A 16933-nucleotide genomic window follows, 5' to 3' on the forward strand; every position below is an offset into this window, starting at 1 on the left:
TCCATGATAATGTACTCATTTGGCTATAAATTCTGTGCCTTAACCACCTGAGGAAGCAGCAGCCAGGAAGACACCAGCGTTTTATTTCTACTGAAACAGTTTGGCTATGTGTGTGTTTAGTTCTTGAGTTCATATTTTCAGTACTATTCCCAGAATGTAGCCAGGGTCCAAAACATTTGCGAAACCGGCTCAAGTTGTGAATTGGTTCTGTTCTGGAGTCCTTTCACAATCTGATTTGCTCTCATGCCAGAGGATGGAAATCAGCCAGTCATAAGCACAGGAACCATTTGTATATCAGGTCTTTAAAACTTAAAACCATGTGTAGGACCATGTTTGTAAGTAGAAGTGTTCATAAGTCAGACGCTTGTAAATCGGACCATCCTATCTCCCATGTTTCAGCCATTTTTTTTTGCTCTCACGTAGAGTGAATTGAATTGGCTTAAGGCTAGCATTTATGTTGAGGAACTCAGGAGGAGGCCAAGATGGATCATGCACTTACTACTACTGGCTGAAGATGCTTACAAATGGCCTAGCCTTGTCTTTTGCACTAATGTATTGCGTTCCTTCATTTTTTGAGTGTACAAATAGTTGTTGAGCCGTCATCTCCAATTAATTGTTTAATTGTCCACTACAACACACAATGAAGTATGGCAGGACTCTAAACTTAGAGCTGATAAGTCAGTTGTGGGATTGCTTAGCTCTGTCTATCAGTTTCTCAATCTGCAAGTAGTTCTATGTTGTATCTTCAGCAGGCTGGCTCATCATTTTTTGGTATGTCAGGTGCTGCTCTTGGCATATTCTCCTGTATATTTCACTGAATCCATTGAGATTTTTTCCTCACTTAGTGGTAATAGAATGGAACAAATGCTAGACCCTGAGATTACAGATTGCGGTTTAATCCAATTCTGCTGTCGCTGATACCCAGTTTTCAGTTGCTAGAGCAGCGCTAGTTTTACTTGCATTTGTCCTTCACATGAGTCTCCTTTCATTTTATTTATCTCAGCCTTTGTTCCTTTTTGTTTTAAATTTCTTGCACACACTCTTCTTGTTTTCTTTTGCAAGCATTTGATATTTGCATCAGTGACTTCTGTAATATTAGTGAGGTAGAAAATACAGTATAAATAATAGTTGAAGACAACCGAAAGGAAAGAGAGCAGTGCAGGCAAAGGGAGAGCAAAGAAGTGAAACCATTCACCCAGGTGATGCATGTTACAAATGAGTAAGTAAGACGTTGGAGAAGAAGAACAAGTTGCAGTAGTGATCCAAATAAGCATTGTGTGTGTAGATGCACTCATTATAAGGATCACATTAATTTACAGGCATAAATTCAACTTGGAGACTTACTACCAAGAATACAGTTAGGGTTGGGAATTTAAAATATCAGGCTGTATAGTTTTTGCGAGGTTGAGCAAATCGACTAGCATTTGTGATTAAGCATGAAATCACGTAATTGATCAGATGGACTAGATGATGAGCTTATTAATTGTTTTGTGAAAATTTCCTGGAACTTACTGCAAAAAGAACTATTTCAGATCTTGTATTGTGAAAGGATAATTAACAATTTCATAGCTAAAGGTCAGCTGGAAAAATGTGATCATAATACAATCCGTATTAAATTTGAGTGCAACACAGTTCAGTCCCAAATAAGAATACTAAAGCTAATTATATTTGTAGATGGGAGACCAAAGTTGATTGCATAAATAGATTAAATGATATGGTGATAAACATTTAAAAAATGTAAAGATGTCTAAAAATTCCTTCTGTTCAAAAATATTCATGCAATAAGCTAAATGGTCTAATAGCATTAATCCTGCTCCTGTATTTTTTAGTTCACCATATGCTAGGAAATTGGGGAGGTGAATTAAATGTAACTCTGGTCCTGTGTTGCCGTAAGACTTTTTATTTATAGTTCTGTGATGCAACATTTAAAGGTATATGGTGTCGTTTTCAATTAGCTGTCACTGTTTTGCTGTCACTTTTAAGATAGCAATTAAATTGTGTTAACATTATAATATGAATTTCCTTCAAATTGGTAACTTTGAAATCAACCACTTAGAGTGCTAGGTAAGTGTTTACATATTCAAGAATATTAAAATTGAGTCATTTATCATTTAAGTCAAAGGCAATTATTGTGCCAGCATATATGTAATTATATGTTGAAAATTTTTTTTACAATAAGATCACGGAAAGATTATATTTTGAGAATTATTGGTACATGATAAATCAGACTTTCATCGCTGCACATCTTGTACTCTTCACTTCCATCCCACAGAGTAGAGCAAAACTTTGTTTCATTTATTTGAGAAATTGCATGAATATGAAATGTTACCATGATAATGAAACTTAGAATACTGTGATACATCTACATTAATACCATTTAATGCACCATAGTACTGTTTTTTTTTATCAATTAAAGGGTATATTCATACTGTCCCTTGTCCTGGATTTACCATCACTGAATTTGGAACAGGCCTTCCATTCCGCAAGAATAAGTTTGTATTCTGCTCTTAAAACAAGCCAGTCTACAAGGTTTTCTTTGAGCTTCTTGGGAACTTTAGCACAAACCGATTGCAGTTGATATACCTCTGGAGAAATATTGAAGTTAGGACAGCTCTTATTAGGGAAGACACAAAAGAAATCAAACACGGTAAGGTTGACTCTGTTTGCTTAGCTATAAGTTCAACTACATCAAAAATAGTGAAGCTATACAATTTGGCACAGCAACCAAATTTTTGATTGTGGAAGGCGATGGCCTAGTAATATTACTACTGAACTGTTAGTCCAGAGACCCAAGTAATGTCCTGGGGACCTGGATTCAAATCCTGCCATGGCAAATGATGGAATTTGAATTCAGTTTTTAAAAAAATCAAGAGTCCAATGATGAACACAAAACTATTGCCAATTGTCAGAATTGTTCACTAATGTCCTTTAGGGATGGACACTGCCATCCTTACTTGGTCCTGGCCTACATGTAACTCCAGACCCACAGCAATGTGGTTGACTCTCAACTGCCCAGTGGGCAATAAATGCTAACATAGCCAGCGACCTCCTCATCCTGTGAATGATTTTTTTAAAAAAGTGGTTAATAAATGTCCTTTTTGTGAGCAAATAAGATGCAATCAATCTACGAAGAACAATTAGCATTAAGTATGCAGGTACAGCGGGTTGTGAAGAAGGCTAATAGCATGCTGGCCTTCATAACAAGAGGGATTGAGTATAGAAGCAAAGAGGTGCTTCTGCAGCTGTACAGGGCCCTGGTGAGACCACACCTGGAGTACTGTGTACAGTTCTGGTCTCCAAATTTGAGGAAAGACATTCTGGCTATTGAGGGAGTGCAGCGTAGGTTCACGAGGTCAATTCCTGGAATGGCAGGATTGCCTTAGACAGAAAGACTGAAGCGACTGGGCTTGTATACCCTTGAGTTTAGAAGACTTGAGAGGGGATCTGATTGAAACGTATAGGATTATGAAAGGACTGGACACTCTGGCAGGAGGGAACATATTTCCGTTGATGGGGGAGTGCCGAACCAGAGGACACAAATTAAAAATACGGGGTAGACCATTTAGGACAGAGATGAGAAGAAGCTACTTCACCCAGAGAGTGGTGGCTGTGTGGAATGCTCTGCCCCAGAGGGCAGTGGAGGCCCAGTCTCTGGATTCATTTAAGAAAGAATTGGATAGAGCTCTTAAAGATAGTGGAGTCAAGGGGTATGGAGATAAGGCTGGAACAGGATACTGATTAGGAATGATCAGCCATGATCATATTGAATGGCGGTGCAGGCTCGAAGGGCAGAATGGCCTACTCCTGCATCTATTGTCTATTGTCTATTGTCTATAAAAGTAAAACCTGCCATGAGAGGGTATAAGCTTATAATAGTTAACCTGCCCTCAAACTTTAACTTTAATTGGCCTTGTTTTGACTTGGATTCTGGATGCTACTTGGCCATTGACTCATTCTTAACATTGACAATACTTATTTAGGCTCTCTTATCTCACTGTTGATAAACTGAGTCAGCACGTTTACCATTGGGAATATGAATTGAACCTCGTAGCAGCACATAGAATTAGGTCGCCATGCCCATTCCCTTTAAGGCAATTTAAAACAGAACCGACATAAAAGATACCTCCTTGAATTGTGTCACTATGTCTTTATGAAGATCTACCAAATACTTCAACACTGAACATAAAGTTGGTGCCATCAACACTCAATTGTTTCTTAAAACATTGATCATCAACCTTAAAATTCCAGTTCTACTTTGACTTCACGAAATGCAGGTGTATTAAGTACATGTTTCAGACCTGGATTCTAAGCATGACAAGTCTAAAGAATTTAACTCGGCCAGTTAGGTAATGTTCAATACTCTCTACCAACAATTGCTGCTGAGGGTTTAGCGGCGAAGTGACCAGCAGGCCTGTTGGTGATGGAGATTGTAACTGTTTCATTGTAGATTGCACTGTGATACTAAAAATGTCACTTCGTGCTAAGCAATTGCTGTTGGATATTAAGAATTATTTCACCAATTAGATTTAAAAAGAGTTCATTAATGCTATTTTATACTCATGCTTTAGTGAAAGGCTGAAAGGAAATCACCTCCAACACCTAAAATACCTCAAAAAAGGAGCAGCTGTTACAGCCAGAAAGTTTCCTTGAATTCCAGAAGCAGCAATTACTATTTCATATGCTGTTGCATTGATTTGGAACTTTGGGGGAAAAAAAAAGTCAAAAACAACAGCAGTTTTAAAAAGGGAGAGGTACAAACAAAGGAAGCACATGGTGAGGTCAATGCAGGAGAGAAAGAGAGAAAGAAGCTGACACCATAGTGAACCTGCACTGCCTTTGCTGTTTGAATTCGCTGGGCATTGGAGAACGTCTGGGAAAATCATCAGTGAAATTCACAACTGATCTTGGAGGAACTGTTTGGGTGAAGTCACAGCACAGAAACAGATAAGTGAATAGTTTCAACCTGGAGCAGTGTTTTGTAGAGTAGAGTGTTATTTTCTGGGTCTGTAGATTGTGAAGGAGCAAAAATGGCCTTTAGTAGAGTGCTATGTGCTTCTTGTCAGATATGGCAGTTTGAAGAGAGTTTATGTATTACTGTTGATTATATCTGCAATAAATACTGTTGGTTGTGAATCCTATCAGATCGAATTGATCGATTGGAAAGACCGTCAGAGGCAATGAGGAATTTGCAACAGCAATGGTACGTGATGGATAGCAGTTATAGGAAGGGGAGAAAGTCTCAGATACAGTAACATAGGTGGGTTAACTCCAGGAAAGCTAAGGGAGGTAGGCAGTTTTTGCAGGAGTCTTCAGTGACTATCCCCATTTCCAACAAATATGCTGTTTTGGGAAATATAGGGGGTGATGGATTCTCAGGGGAATCTAGCACGAACAGCCAAGTTTCTGATATTGAGACTGGCTGTAATACAATGAGGGGTACATTGGCCTCCAAGAGATCAACTGTGTTAGGGGGCTTTCTAGTCCGAGGTACAAACAGACGTTTCTGTGGCCAGCAGAAGGATTCAGGTTTTTGAAATCTCTTTTGGGGTAGAAGTGACGTGTACAAGAAGGACGGATTGCACCTAAATTAGACCAATATACAGGCAGGGAGATTTGCTAGTGCTGCTCGGGAGGATTTAGGGTGGGGGGGGGAGGAGGTGGTTGAACCCAGGGAGATAGTGAGCAAAGAGATCAATCTGAGGCTAGTACAGTTGAGAACAGAAGCAAGACAAACACTCAGGGCCGGCAGAGGCAAGGTAGGACTAATAAATTAAACTGCATTTATTTCAATACAAGAGGCCTAACAGGGAAGGCAGATGAACTCAGGGCATGGTTAGGAACATGGAACTGGGATAAGTGCAATTACGGAAACATGGCTCAGGGATGGACAGGAGTGGCAGCTTAATGTTCCAGGATACAAATGCTACAGGAAGGATAGAAAGGAAGGCAAGAGAGGAGAGGGATAAGGGATAGCATTACAGCTGTACTTAGGGAGGATATTCCCTGAAATACATCCAGGGGAATTATTTGGGTGGAAATAAGAAAGGGATGATCACCTTGCTGGGATTGTATTATAGACCCCCTAATAGTCAGAGGGAAATTGAGAAACAAATTTGTAAGGAGATCTCAACAATCTGTAAGAATAATAGGATGGTTATGGCAAGGGATTTTAACTTTCCAAACAGACTGAGATTACCATAATGTTAAAAGTTTTGATGGAAAGGAATTTGTTAAGGGTGTACAAGACAATTTTCTGATTCAGTATGTAGATGTACCTACGAGAGAAGATGCAAAACTTGACCTACTCTTGGAAAATAAGGCAGGGCAGGTGACTGAGGTGTCAGTGGAGGAACACTTTGGGGCCAGCGACCATAATTCTATTAGATTTAAAATAATGATGGAAAAGGATAGACCAGATCTAAAAGTTGAAGTTCTAAATTGGACAAAGGCCAATTTTGATGGTATTAGGCAAGAACTTTCGAAAGCTGATTGGGGGCAAATGTTCGCAGGTAAATGGACAGCTGGAAAATGGGAAGCCTTCAGAAATGAGAGAACTAGAATCCAGAGAAAATATATTCATGTCAGGGTGAAAGGAAAGGCTGGTAGGTATAGGGAATGTTGGATGACTAAAGAAATTGAGGGTTTAGTTAAGAAAAAGGAGGAAGCATATGTCAGGTATAGACAGGATAGATCGAGTGAATCCTTAGAGTATAAAGGCAGTAGGAGTATTGGCAATTACTCTGGAACCATTCAAAAAGTATGCTGAGTTAAGAATCAGACACTTAGAGGGTTACACACAGAAACAAAGCAAAGAACTTCGGATGCTGGTGATCTGAAACAAAAACAGAAATTACTGGTGAAACTCAGCAGGTCTGGTAGCATCTGTGGCGAGGAAGCAGAGTTGAAAAGTCACCTGACTCAAAACAGTGACTCTGGCAGTATCTGTAGGAAGAAAGCAGACCTGCTGAATTTTGCCAGCAATTTCTGTTTTTACCTCAATGGGTCCTGACTGGTTTAAGATCACAGTTACTGGTTACAATCTGTTTCAACTCTTTGGTGATTATTAAATTGAACCCTGACTTATCACTGACATGTTCTCCTTTCCCCCCACAACCAAACCTGCCTAGATGTGCCCAATCCACCCGAAATTCCTTGACTCTACACATAGGCTCTGAACGCCACCCTAACCCACTCACCCACCTAGCCTCTTATCCCCCGACCTACCTGACACGTTTTTTCTTTCAATGTCGCTACGGACTTTTAAATCACAAAATGTGGTACTGACTACTAAAACATTGGGTTTAATTTTCACACTGATGCTCTCCACTGTTTACTTTGTGGATTTTTGGATTTGCCTGTGATGCTTTGGGCAAGAAGGCTCTGAGCCTGAAAATTTACAGGAAGAACTCCTGCAGGAAGAACTTTTTTGCCTGATCAGTCCTGCTGAGTTTCTTTAGTACTTTCTGTTTTTATTTCTACCCTCTCATTTTCCCCTCAATATAAACCTGTGTTCATCTAAAAGTCCCAAAGCTCATAGTTTAATTCAGTCCAAGTCTCATTTATCCATAACCAGATCTAATATTGGCTCCTAATCAGATCAGCACCTCAATTTTCAATTTTTTTTCAGGATGCTTGATGATCTCTCCTCTTCCAACTGAGTGGTCTCTTTCAAACCTCCAAGCCTTCAGAATCTCTGCCCTGCTCCGCATTATTCTCTCGGAAGCCAGGGAGATTGCTGAGCCTTTGACATTGATCTTTAAATCGTCATTGTCCACAGGAATAGTGCCAGAAGACTGGAGGATAGCAAATATGGTTCCCCTGTTGAAGAAGGGGAGAAGAAACAACCCTGGTAATTATAGACCAGTGAGCCTTCCTTCCGTTGTTGAAGTGTTGGAAAAGGTTATAAGAGAAATGATTTATAATCATCTAGAAAATAATAATTTGATTAGGGATAGTCAGCATGGTTTTGTGAAGGGTAGGTCGTGCCTCACAAACCTTATGGAGTTCTTTGAGAAGGTGACCAAACAGATAGATGAGAGTAAACCGGTTGATGTGGTGTATATGGATTTCAGCAAGGCATTTGATAAGGTTCCCCACAGTAGGCTATTGTGCAAAATGCGGAAGAATGGGATTGTGGGAGATATAGCAGTTTGGATCAGTAATTGGCTTGCTGAAAGAAGACATAGGGTGGTGGTTGATGGGAAATGTTCATCCTGGTGTACCACAAGGGTCGGTGTTGGGTCCACTGCTGTTCATCATTTTTATAAACAACCTGGATGAGGGCATAGCAGGGTGGGTTAGTAAATTTGCAGACGACACTAGGGTCAGTGGAGTTGTGGGTGATGACGAAGGATGTTGTAGGTTACAGAGAGACATAGATAAGCTGTAGAGCTGGGCTGAGAGTGGGCAAATGGAGTTTAATGTGGACAAGTGTGAAGTGATTCACTTTGGTCGGAGTAACCGGAATGCAAAGTACTGGGCTAATGGTAAGATTCTTGGTAGTGTAGATGAGCAGAGAGATCTCTGTGTCCATGTACACAGATCCTTGAAAGTTGCCACCCAGGTTGACAGGGTTGTTAAGATGGCAGCTTAAAAATGTGTTGCTGGAAAGGTGCAGCAGGTCAGGCAGCATCAAAGGAGAAGGAGAATCGATGTTTTGGGCAGAAGCCCTTCTGAAAGGCTTATGCCCGAAACGTCGATTCTCTTTCTCCTTTGCTGCCTGACCTGCTGTGCTTTTCCAGCAACACATTTTTAAGCTCTGATCCCCAGCATCTGCAGTCCTCACTTTCTCCTTGTTAAGAAGGCATACAGTGTTTTAGCTTTTATTAATAGAGGGATCGAGTTCCGGAACCTTAAGATTATGCTGCAGCTGTACAAAACTCTGGTGCGGCCGCACTTGGAGTATTGTGTACAGTTCTGGTCACCACATTATAAGAAGGATGTGGAAGCTTTGGAAAGGGTGCAGAAGAGATTTACTAGGATGTTGCCTGGTATGGAGGGAAGATCTTACAAGGAAAGGCTGAGGGACTTGAGGCTGTTTTCATTGGAGAGAAGAAGGTTGAGAGGTGACTTAATAGAGACATATCAGATAATCAGAGGGTTAGATAGGGTGGACAGGGAGAGCCTTTTTCCAAGTATGGTGATGGCGAGCACAAGGGGGCACAGCTTTAAATTTAGGGGTGATAGATATAAGACAGTTGTCAGAGGTAATTTCTTTACTCAGAGTAGTAAGAGTGTGGAATGCTTTGCCTGCAACGGTAGTAGATTTGCCAACCTTAAGTACATTTAAGTTGTCATTGGACAAGCAGATGGACGTACATGGAATAGTGTAGGTTCGATGGGCTTCAGATTGGTATGGCAGGTTGCAACATTGAGGGCCGAAGGAACTGTACTGCGCTGTAATGTTCTATGTTCATCATTGATTTTAAATGTCCTATCATTGATGGAGTACCTTCTACTGTCCTGGCCTATGTAATTCCCTCCTTTCTGCCTCTGTGCTTCACTTCTCTTTGACCAAGCTTTTGGCCATCTCATGAAATTTACCTCCGTTACTCATTGTCAAAATTGTTTTTGATAAATGCCTCTGGATCTTCTACAGTGTTAAAGGCACTGTAAAAATGAAGTTGTTTCAAAGAACCTTGCTGAAATTGGAATGACTGGAAATTCATCAATAAGTTGTTTATATTAACCTTAGAAAACGTGATCATATTGTGGCTTTCAAGAAGTTATTTTGTCCTGGCTTTTTGAAGAGATTATAAGGCAGAGGTGATGAGCTATCTGCAAGAAAGTAAACAGTAAAAAGTAAAAATCTTGCGGTTTTTATTTAAAGTTGGAACAATGGAAGCAACCTGGGTGTGGCCAGCTCTCTCAGACCAGGCTTTCTAGGTATTCTTTTCAGCTTTAGCTTTAAGCAGAAGCAATTGGGATTTCAAAACAGTTGGAAGCTTCAGTGAATGTCTTTTGGCTGTTATTCTCTCTGAATTTTCTCTTGAAGCTTTATCCTCCTGGATTGGAGAACAGCAGGTGAGAATCTGTGTCAGAAATTACCTTTTTGCTAAGGGATATGTTTGTGGGATGTTAGTATACTGGAATAGTTAATTAGTAATAGTCATTTTGTCAGTTATTCTGTTTAGAGTTTCTCATTTGTTGTTATTCTGAATTCTTCTTTCTTCGGTTGTATTTCAATGGCAGTGTTTAAATAAACCATTTTACTTAACACCAAGTAGTTTGACCAGTCACATTTGGGACACTTTACATTTGCCTTTAAAATAAGAAAAAAATTAATGTCTAGGCTACCTTAAAATATTTTGAGGGAGTCTGGTCTGGTCCACAACAAGGGTTTTTGCTTTGGTAATTCAGTGCAAATTGTGCCCATTTTGAGAAATTTTATTTTCTCTTGTTTCACCTAAAATTCATATATTGCAAAATGCAAAATCTGCTGAAAAACAGCCAATTAAGGGCATTTTAGAATGCATCACCAAAAATATTGCTTGATATATTAGGAATGGTAACTATAGGGTTCAGTTATTCAATTTTTCTGTTTGATTATGAGTCTGTTTACTGTTGATGTGCTTGATTCGATAAGTTTTTTATGAACAAGTACAAGTAAATGAATGTAGAAGTTGCTGAAAGCATGAGGGAGTTGTAAGTGTGGAAGAATTTTTTTTAAAAAATCCTGTCAATAAAATCTCTACACACAAGCTGGTGTGTCATCTTTGCACATCTCAGCAATATAATATATACAACAGTAATTTGCCTGTTGAGCCTCTAAGTTAAAACAGGGTTTATTATAACAGGCTTTTGGTAATTGTATGCCGATGTGTAATCCAATTTTAAAATACTGGAAATGACTCTTAAGATATATGCAGAACCACTCATCACATACATTGTAATACAATGACCTTGGTATTTTAAGAGAGATTCAAATCTTATAATGTGCCTACACGTGTCCTTGTGCCCCTGCCCCCCCCCCCCCCCCCCACTCCAAAAGCCTAATTTTTGAGCCTCCACTAATGTCTGCAAACAAATAGAATCAGTGGAATTCTCAATATTGGTGGCATTGTGGGAGTGTGGTTGTAGGCAGTCTCTACTCTTGACTTTGAAAACCATCCTGAATGATTGATGAATGTGATTTGTGCTGAATTTAATTTGCGCTTCAAATTCACAGAATCACAGAATTGTTAGTGTAGAAGGGGTCATTCGGTCCTTCACATTTGCCCCAGAATTGCAAGTCTCCTGACATTATCACTGCAGGCAGTGCCTGAGTTCCAAGTGGTTCCGCTCTCTAGTCTATTTGCAAACCGACTTATACCCCAGTAGAACAATACAAAATAGCCATTTGTAAGTACAGGAAACATTTGTCTGATCTTTAAAATTACACCCCTGTGTGGGATTATGTTAGTAAGTTTGAGCATTTGTAAATTAGAGACAATGCACTAATGTCTCCCAGTGATCTTTTGCATGATCTAAGCCACTTTTGCACAAAGTAGTACAAGAGACAGCACTAATATTTACCTCTGTAGCACGTTCTTTGCGTTGCATAGCAACTGACTTCTGCAGTATAGACGTTGGATCTCCCATAGCAACTATGTTGAGTATATCAGGAGAAGCATATACTACTATCTAGCTTAGCAATGTAATAATAAAATAGTGAACAATTCTATACAATATAATATACAACATAATTCTCGTTGCTTTCATTCTACTTGAAACCAATATTAAGCTTGCTATTCTTAAGGCAAGGCAAATATTGTTTCGGCACTCCATAGTCAAGACAAAATTTATTTTACTGTTAGGAATATTCTATGTATTTTGAAAATACATTTGCCATGGCCAATCCACCTAAACTGCACACCTTTGGACTGTGGTAGGAAACCGGAGGAAACTCACGCAGACACAGGGAGAATGTGCAAACTCCACACAGTTGCTTGAGATTGGAATGAAACCTGGGTTCCTCGTGTTGTGAGGCAATAGTGCTAGCCACTATGCTGCTCCTGACTGAATAACTGAACTGTCAGCTCTGCCATGTCCTGCTTTCTCAATTTTCAAAAGGTCAGCACTTCGGGGAGGTTAATGAGAAAGCTTCAGTGAAGCTGTCTTTGAAGTGCAGTGCAAATGTCTGGGACTTGCTACCAGTTGTTCAGAATGGCAACAACTCATCCAAGAAGCTACATCATGTATTTAGCCCAATGCCTGAATGATGAAGCAGAGCAGCAAAAGAGAAGGAAGGAAAAGAAAGCAAGTCCTACTATTTGAGGTGTTGTTCTGCCCTTTATGCCCAAATATGTGTGGGGTGAGAATTGGCTTCCTCAGTCTTATGATCTTGGCAGAACCTGATGACCTTGAGTTGGCATCGCCTTTGAATCAAGAGATAACTTTGGTGTGACATTGTGAATGAATAGTAAACCAAATTTTTAAAAGATCTTTTTGGCATTATTTCTTGTTGAGCATCTCCTGTCTTAGAGCTATGCATTGAAACCAGTACCCAACAAGTCAGATTTGCTCAGCAGAACTGCTTTCTTCTACGCTTAGACACCTGCCTCTATTTATACTATAGTTTATCTGGCAAGTATGTTTTCATTCACACATCTAATAATTCCAGAATTTATTACTATAGTACTGTCCTCCTTTCCTCTGACTTAAAAAACAAATTTATTTAAATCTTTATTGTACATTTCTACTGTACTAGGTCCTGCTTGTTCATGTAAATCAGCATAGACTGGGGATATTTGTGACTTGATAATCCTTAATACATGGTTAAGGTTAAGGCAACAGGTTTAAAATCTTTGATTCTAATTTGCCCACAGCCTGATCCTATGCTAATTTTGAAACTATTCTATTCATGTCTGCTTCCCTAAATTCCAATGCAAGTAACTTGTGACAAATTTTATAAATATTCAGGTGGAGAGAAGAGGAGAGTTTGAACTGCATTTTGCCAGTTTGTTTAAGGTTTCCGTGCCAGAGTAATTTCTAAGTTTTATGTCCTGATGCAGTAGAGCTGAGGCTGTTGTAGGAATCTGGCTGAATGTGGTCTACTGATTTTAACTCCTTCACACTCCCTGGAAAGAGATGCAGGCAGGAATAGGTGGCAAACTGAAAATGTACTTTGTACCTTTAACCCACATATGGAATAACATGACCACTCTCATAAGGCCCCTGAAAGTGGCCTCTAAGATCTGCTGCACGGTTATGTTGCCTGACTGCTGTACTTTTCCAGCACCACTCTAATCTAGACTCTGATTTATAGCATCTGCAGTCCTCAATTTTGCCTAGTTCCTTTAATGGTGGTAACCTACAATCTGTTGATTAAAGCACCTTGCAGCTCTGAGAATACCTCGATGGCCACATATGGGCTTTCTTTGACATAGCTGCCGAACTAATTGTTTTCTGTCAGACTTGGATGACAGTTTGGAACTTGAAAGAGCCCTGTCCTTGTGAACAGGGCAGCCATCATCTAAGTAATGCAAAGATGACTTGCAAATTACAAGATCTTATAGCAATTCCCAACTAATCCCTGGAATGATCCTGGACAGGTTGGACCGAAGGATCTGTTTCCATGCTTTACATCTCTATGACTCTATAGTGAAAAAGTTGAATGACACAGTCACTACCTTTATCACAGACAAATGGATGCACACAATATCCCAATGACCTCAACCTCTCCACCATGCCATGTGTCAGTAATCACCTTGATTAATAGTTTCCAATATATTGATAATGCTGATCATTTTATGCTGGGTAGTACATTTAACCAATAGACTGCTTTACTGCCACTGTGTGCCCTCAATATACCTGTGCTAGCACAGTAGCGTGTCGCTGCCACATCTCTGGCAGTTGCATCTCATTCCTACTTGGCTGCTAACATTCCTCTTTCTAACTCTTCAACCTTCAATGGATTTCAAATCCCTGCCCCCTGGTTTCCCAGGAGTTGCTTTAAGGGTCCTGGGAGCAAAGCTTCTGATTATTGGCATTTACAGCAGCCATTCCTCACAGCAATCACTTTGCAACGAACTCTCTTCCATTGATAGCCCAGAGCTTTCCTGTTTGGGAATTGTATGCAAAATAATGCCTATCATTTACAGGCCACAATCACCCTGCCATGTTGTAATATCTATTAAAACGCTTTGCTACAGAAGCTCCATGGGAATTATGCCCTTTCAAAAAAAAGTCATATTGCTGTGCAAAATAACCACTAGTGAATCCTGAACAGCCTCATTGGATACTTGCCATTGATTCGTTCTTCCTGTTCCTGCAGTTTCTTCCAATTTTCCTGATCCCTTAACCTCCAAGCTAATCTTCGTGTGACCAGGAGAATTCAGCCAAATGGTTTGACTCAATTATCTTTTTGTCAGAATTCTGACATTTGATTTTTGCATTAACTTGCAATCTTGTTCTTTTTATTGTTGTATACTAAATGATCATCTCATGCAATAATGAAAGTTCATCTTTTTCATTTCAGTCGTTAGATTAAAGGACTCCTGGATAGATTTCAGTGTTTGCAGGAAGTACCATTCATGTACATATTTGAAAACCACGCATTGACTGTGTGTATCTGTTTATAAATGGGCCACTTAACTTAGCCAGTTAGGATACCTGCTGTAGAAAGTAAGGTTGTGATATTGTCCAATTAATGATATGTTCTGTGGTTTTTTTTAAGCTGGCCTACCAGTGCAAAGAGGACACTTTGATCAGCAACTAGTAGTTGATGCCTAACGGAGTCTTTTGCTGGCATGTAGTGCTGTAAAGGGAAAAGTGTTCCATTTTATTGTCATAAGATTTCTAACATCCAGTAATCTAACACTTCTAGAAAATGCTGAATCACAGTAACTTCAGGTATGCTCAAGTTATTTCATCTCAATAGGTTCTTTGTGTATTTTTCCAAGCATTAAATTGTTTGAGATACAGCTTTCTAATGTAAGTGGCTATTTTTTATTAGTGCCTGTTTATTGGTTATATTGAAGTGGAACCCAGTTTGGTATCATTTAACATTCATTCTTTCGAGCATGGTTCATGGGATTAGGAGCCTTATGTAATTTCCTCTATCTTCATGCAACATCCAGAAATATCAAACAAAATAATAGCATCTTTGAAATCCGTAATTAATTGAGATTGTGAATTAACCTGGGGCATACTGTTCTGTTTGGCTGAGTGCCCTGCCACATGGTGCAATTTCAATGCTCAAGTGCACTAATACAAAATTAATAGAGCAAAGCAAAGCGGGAGAAAAAGCTATAAACACTGATATGCATTGCGCTGAACATATCATTCATGGTCCATGTATTCTGGCTAGAATGAATTTTGAAATGGCAAAATGGTTTCAAATTCCAGGATAGCAAATAGTGAAAATTTAATTCAGTAAAATCTGGAATTAAAAATAGGGCCAAGAGTAAATCATTTGGCCCTTCTAGCCTGCTTTGCCATTCATTATGATCTTCCCCAAGTGGGCTTCGCACAGCTAGATTGCTAATAATTCTTTTCTCATTACACAATAACCTGTGTAGGATTGTAAGTTCTTTGCTTGGTTCCTCTACGTATTGATTCAGTGCACCATCCCATAGACATGCCAGAAAGTCCGGCTTGACTATATTGAGAGTGATTTGCTTTCTTTAATCTATATGCAGATAATGCGACTTGGTAACCACTGTCAAATGTTGTAAAAGGCCTACATGTGACTCCAGACCCATAGCAATGTTATTGACTCTTAACCACCCTTTGGTCAATTAGAGATGTGCAATAAATTCTGGCCTAGCCAGCAATTCCCAAATCCCACGAACAAATAAAGAAATTCCTGCAAATCTGAATTTAAAAAAATAGAAAATTATGAAAGTACTGAGCAGATATAGAGACAAAAAAGTGATTTTTTTAAGAGCTGAGAGAAGTTAGAGAAATAATAGCCTTTTAAGCAAGTACAAACCCAACAAATTAAGGGAGTTGTGGGAGGGAAGCATAGTTAAGAAATTTAAAAAAGGATCTGTGGGAGGGTGGTAAGCAGATGAAGTTGAATGGCAAACGTTGATAGTGCAAGGCAAAAGGGAGTGGCAATGGGGCAAGTTTAGAGAGAAAAGGTGAATCTGGAGGAAGCCTGACAAGCAGTATTGTAAAGAGCTCTTGTCTAAAAACAGCAACAGTCTCAAATTCGGGAGAAAAAGAAGGTGGGTGCCAAGATTATGCTGTGAAATTGTTGAAATTAATGCTTGATTCTCAAGTCTGAGACCACCTTAATTTAAAGATAAGGTGGTGTTCCTCAGGTTTACACACAGCTTCATTGGAACACTAGGAAACAGATCAGAGTAGGAATTAAAATTTCACATAATTTCTAACCCAATTTTCTTTTCCTTATACTTCTTTTTGTCTTCCATCCAATTACTCCTCCCTCCCCAAACTTTATCTTTGCCCTCTTTATCCCTTTCCCTATCTATGTATATGTTTAAAACCTATTGTATCTTGGAATGTTCCCAATTCTGATAAAAGATTATCAGCCTTATATTTTAACCATCTCTTTTCTCTCTCGCTCTCTCCACAGATGCTGTCTGACCTGCTGAGTATTTTGTGTAGTATCTGTTTGATACCATCAGCACTTTTGCATACTTATACCCTCCATACCTCGCCTTTTCTGGGAAAATCTGGATGTGTCATCACCAAACTTTGAACTTAACTATTCCTGATTTAAGATTCTTCAATTTGTTTTTGCCCATGTCAGAAATGACAAAAGGCATGTAGCCCAGGTCTAGCAGTAATCATTTGTGTGTACATCATATGCCAGTGATAAGTTATGTACTGCTTGAGTATATGGCCCTCAGATTCTTTGGTTGTGACAGATGTCATCACTTGGAGTGTGATAGAAAGGCTTTCTGGGATCTGGTGGGAGTATGTGAGTTGAAGGTAAAATTCAGAAGCAACTTGTCAGAGGTGACATGTCTTGGCATATGAAAGA

General features: G+C 39.4%; 1 protein-coding gene across 4 annotated transcripts in view; it reads left to right on the forward strand.

Moving 5' to 3' along the window:
• Positions 1 to 16933, forward strand: part of LOC140491963 (transcription factor RFX3-like) — a 271083-nt gene that overhangs the window by 59589 nt on the left and 194561 nt on the right. The window lies entirely within an intron of this gene.

Source organism: Chiloscyllium punctatum, chromosome 2, assembly GCF_047496795.1.
Source record: "Chiloscyllium punctatum isolate Juve2018m chromosome 2, sChiPun1.3, whole genome shotgun sequence".
Taxonomy (NCBI): Eukaryota; Metazoa; Chordata; class Chondrichthyes; order Orectolobiformes; family Hemiscylliidae; genus Chiloscyllium; species Chiloscyllium punctatum.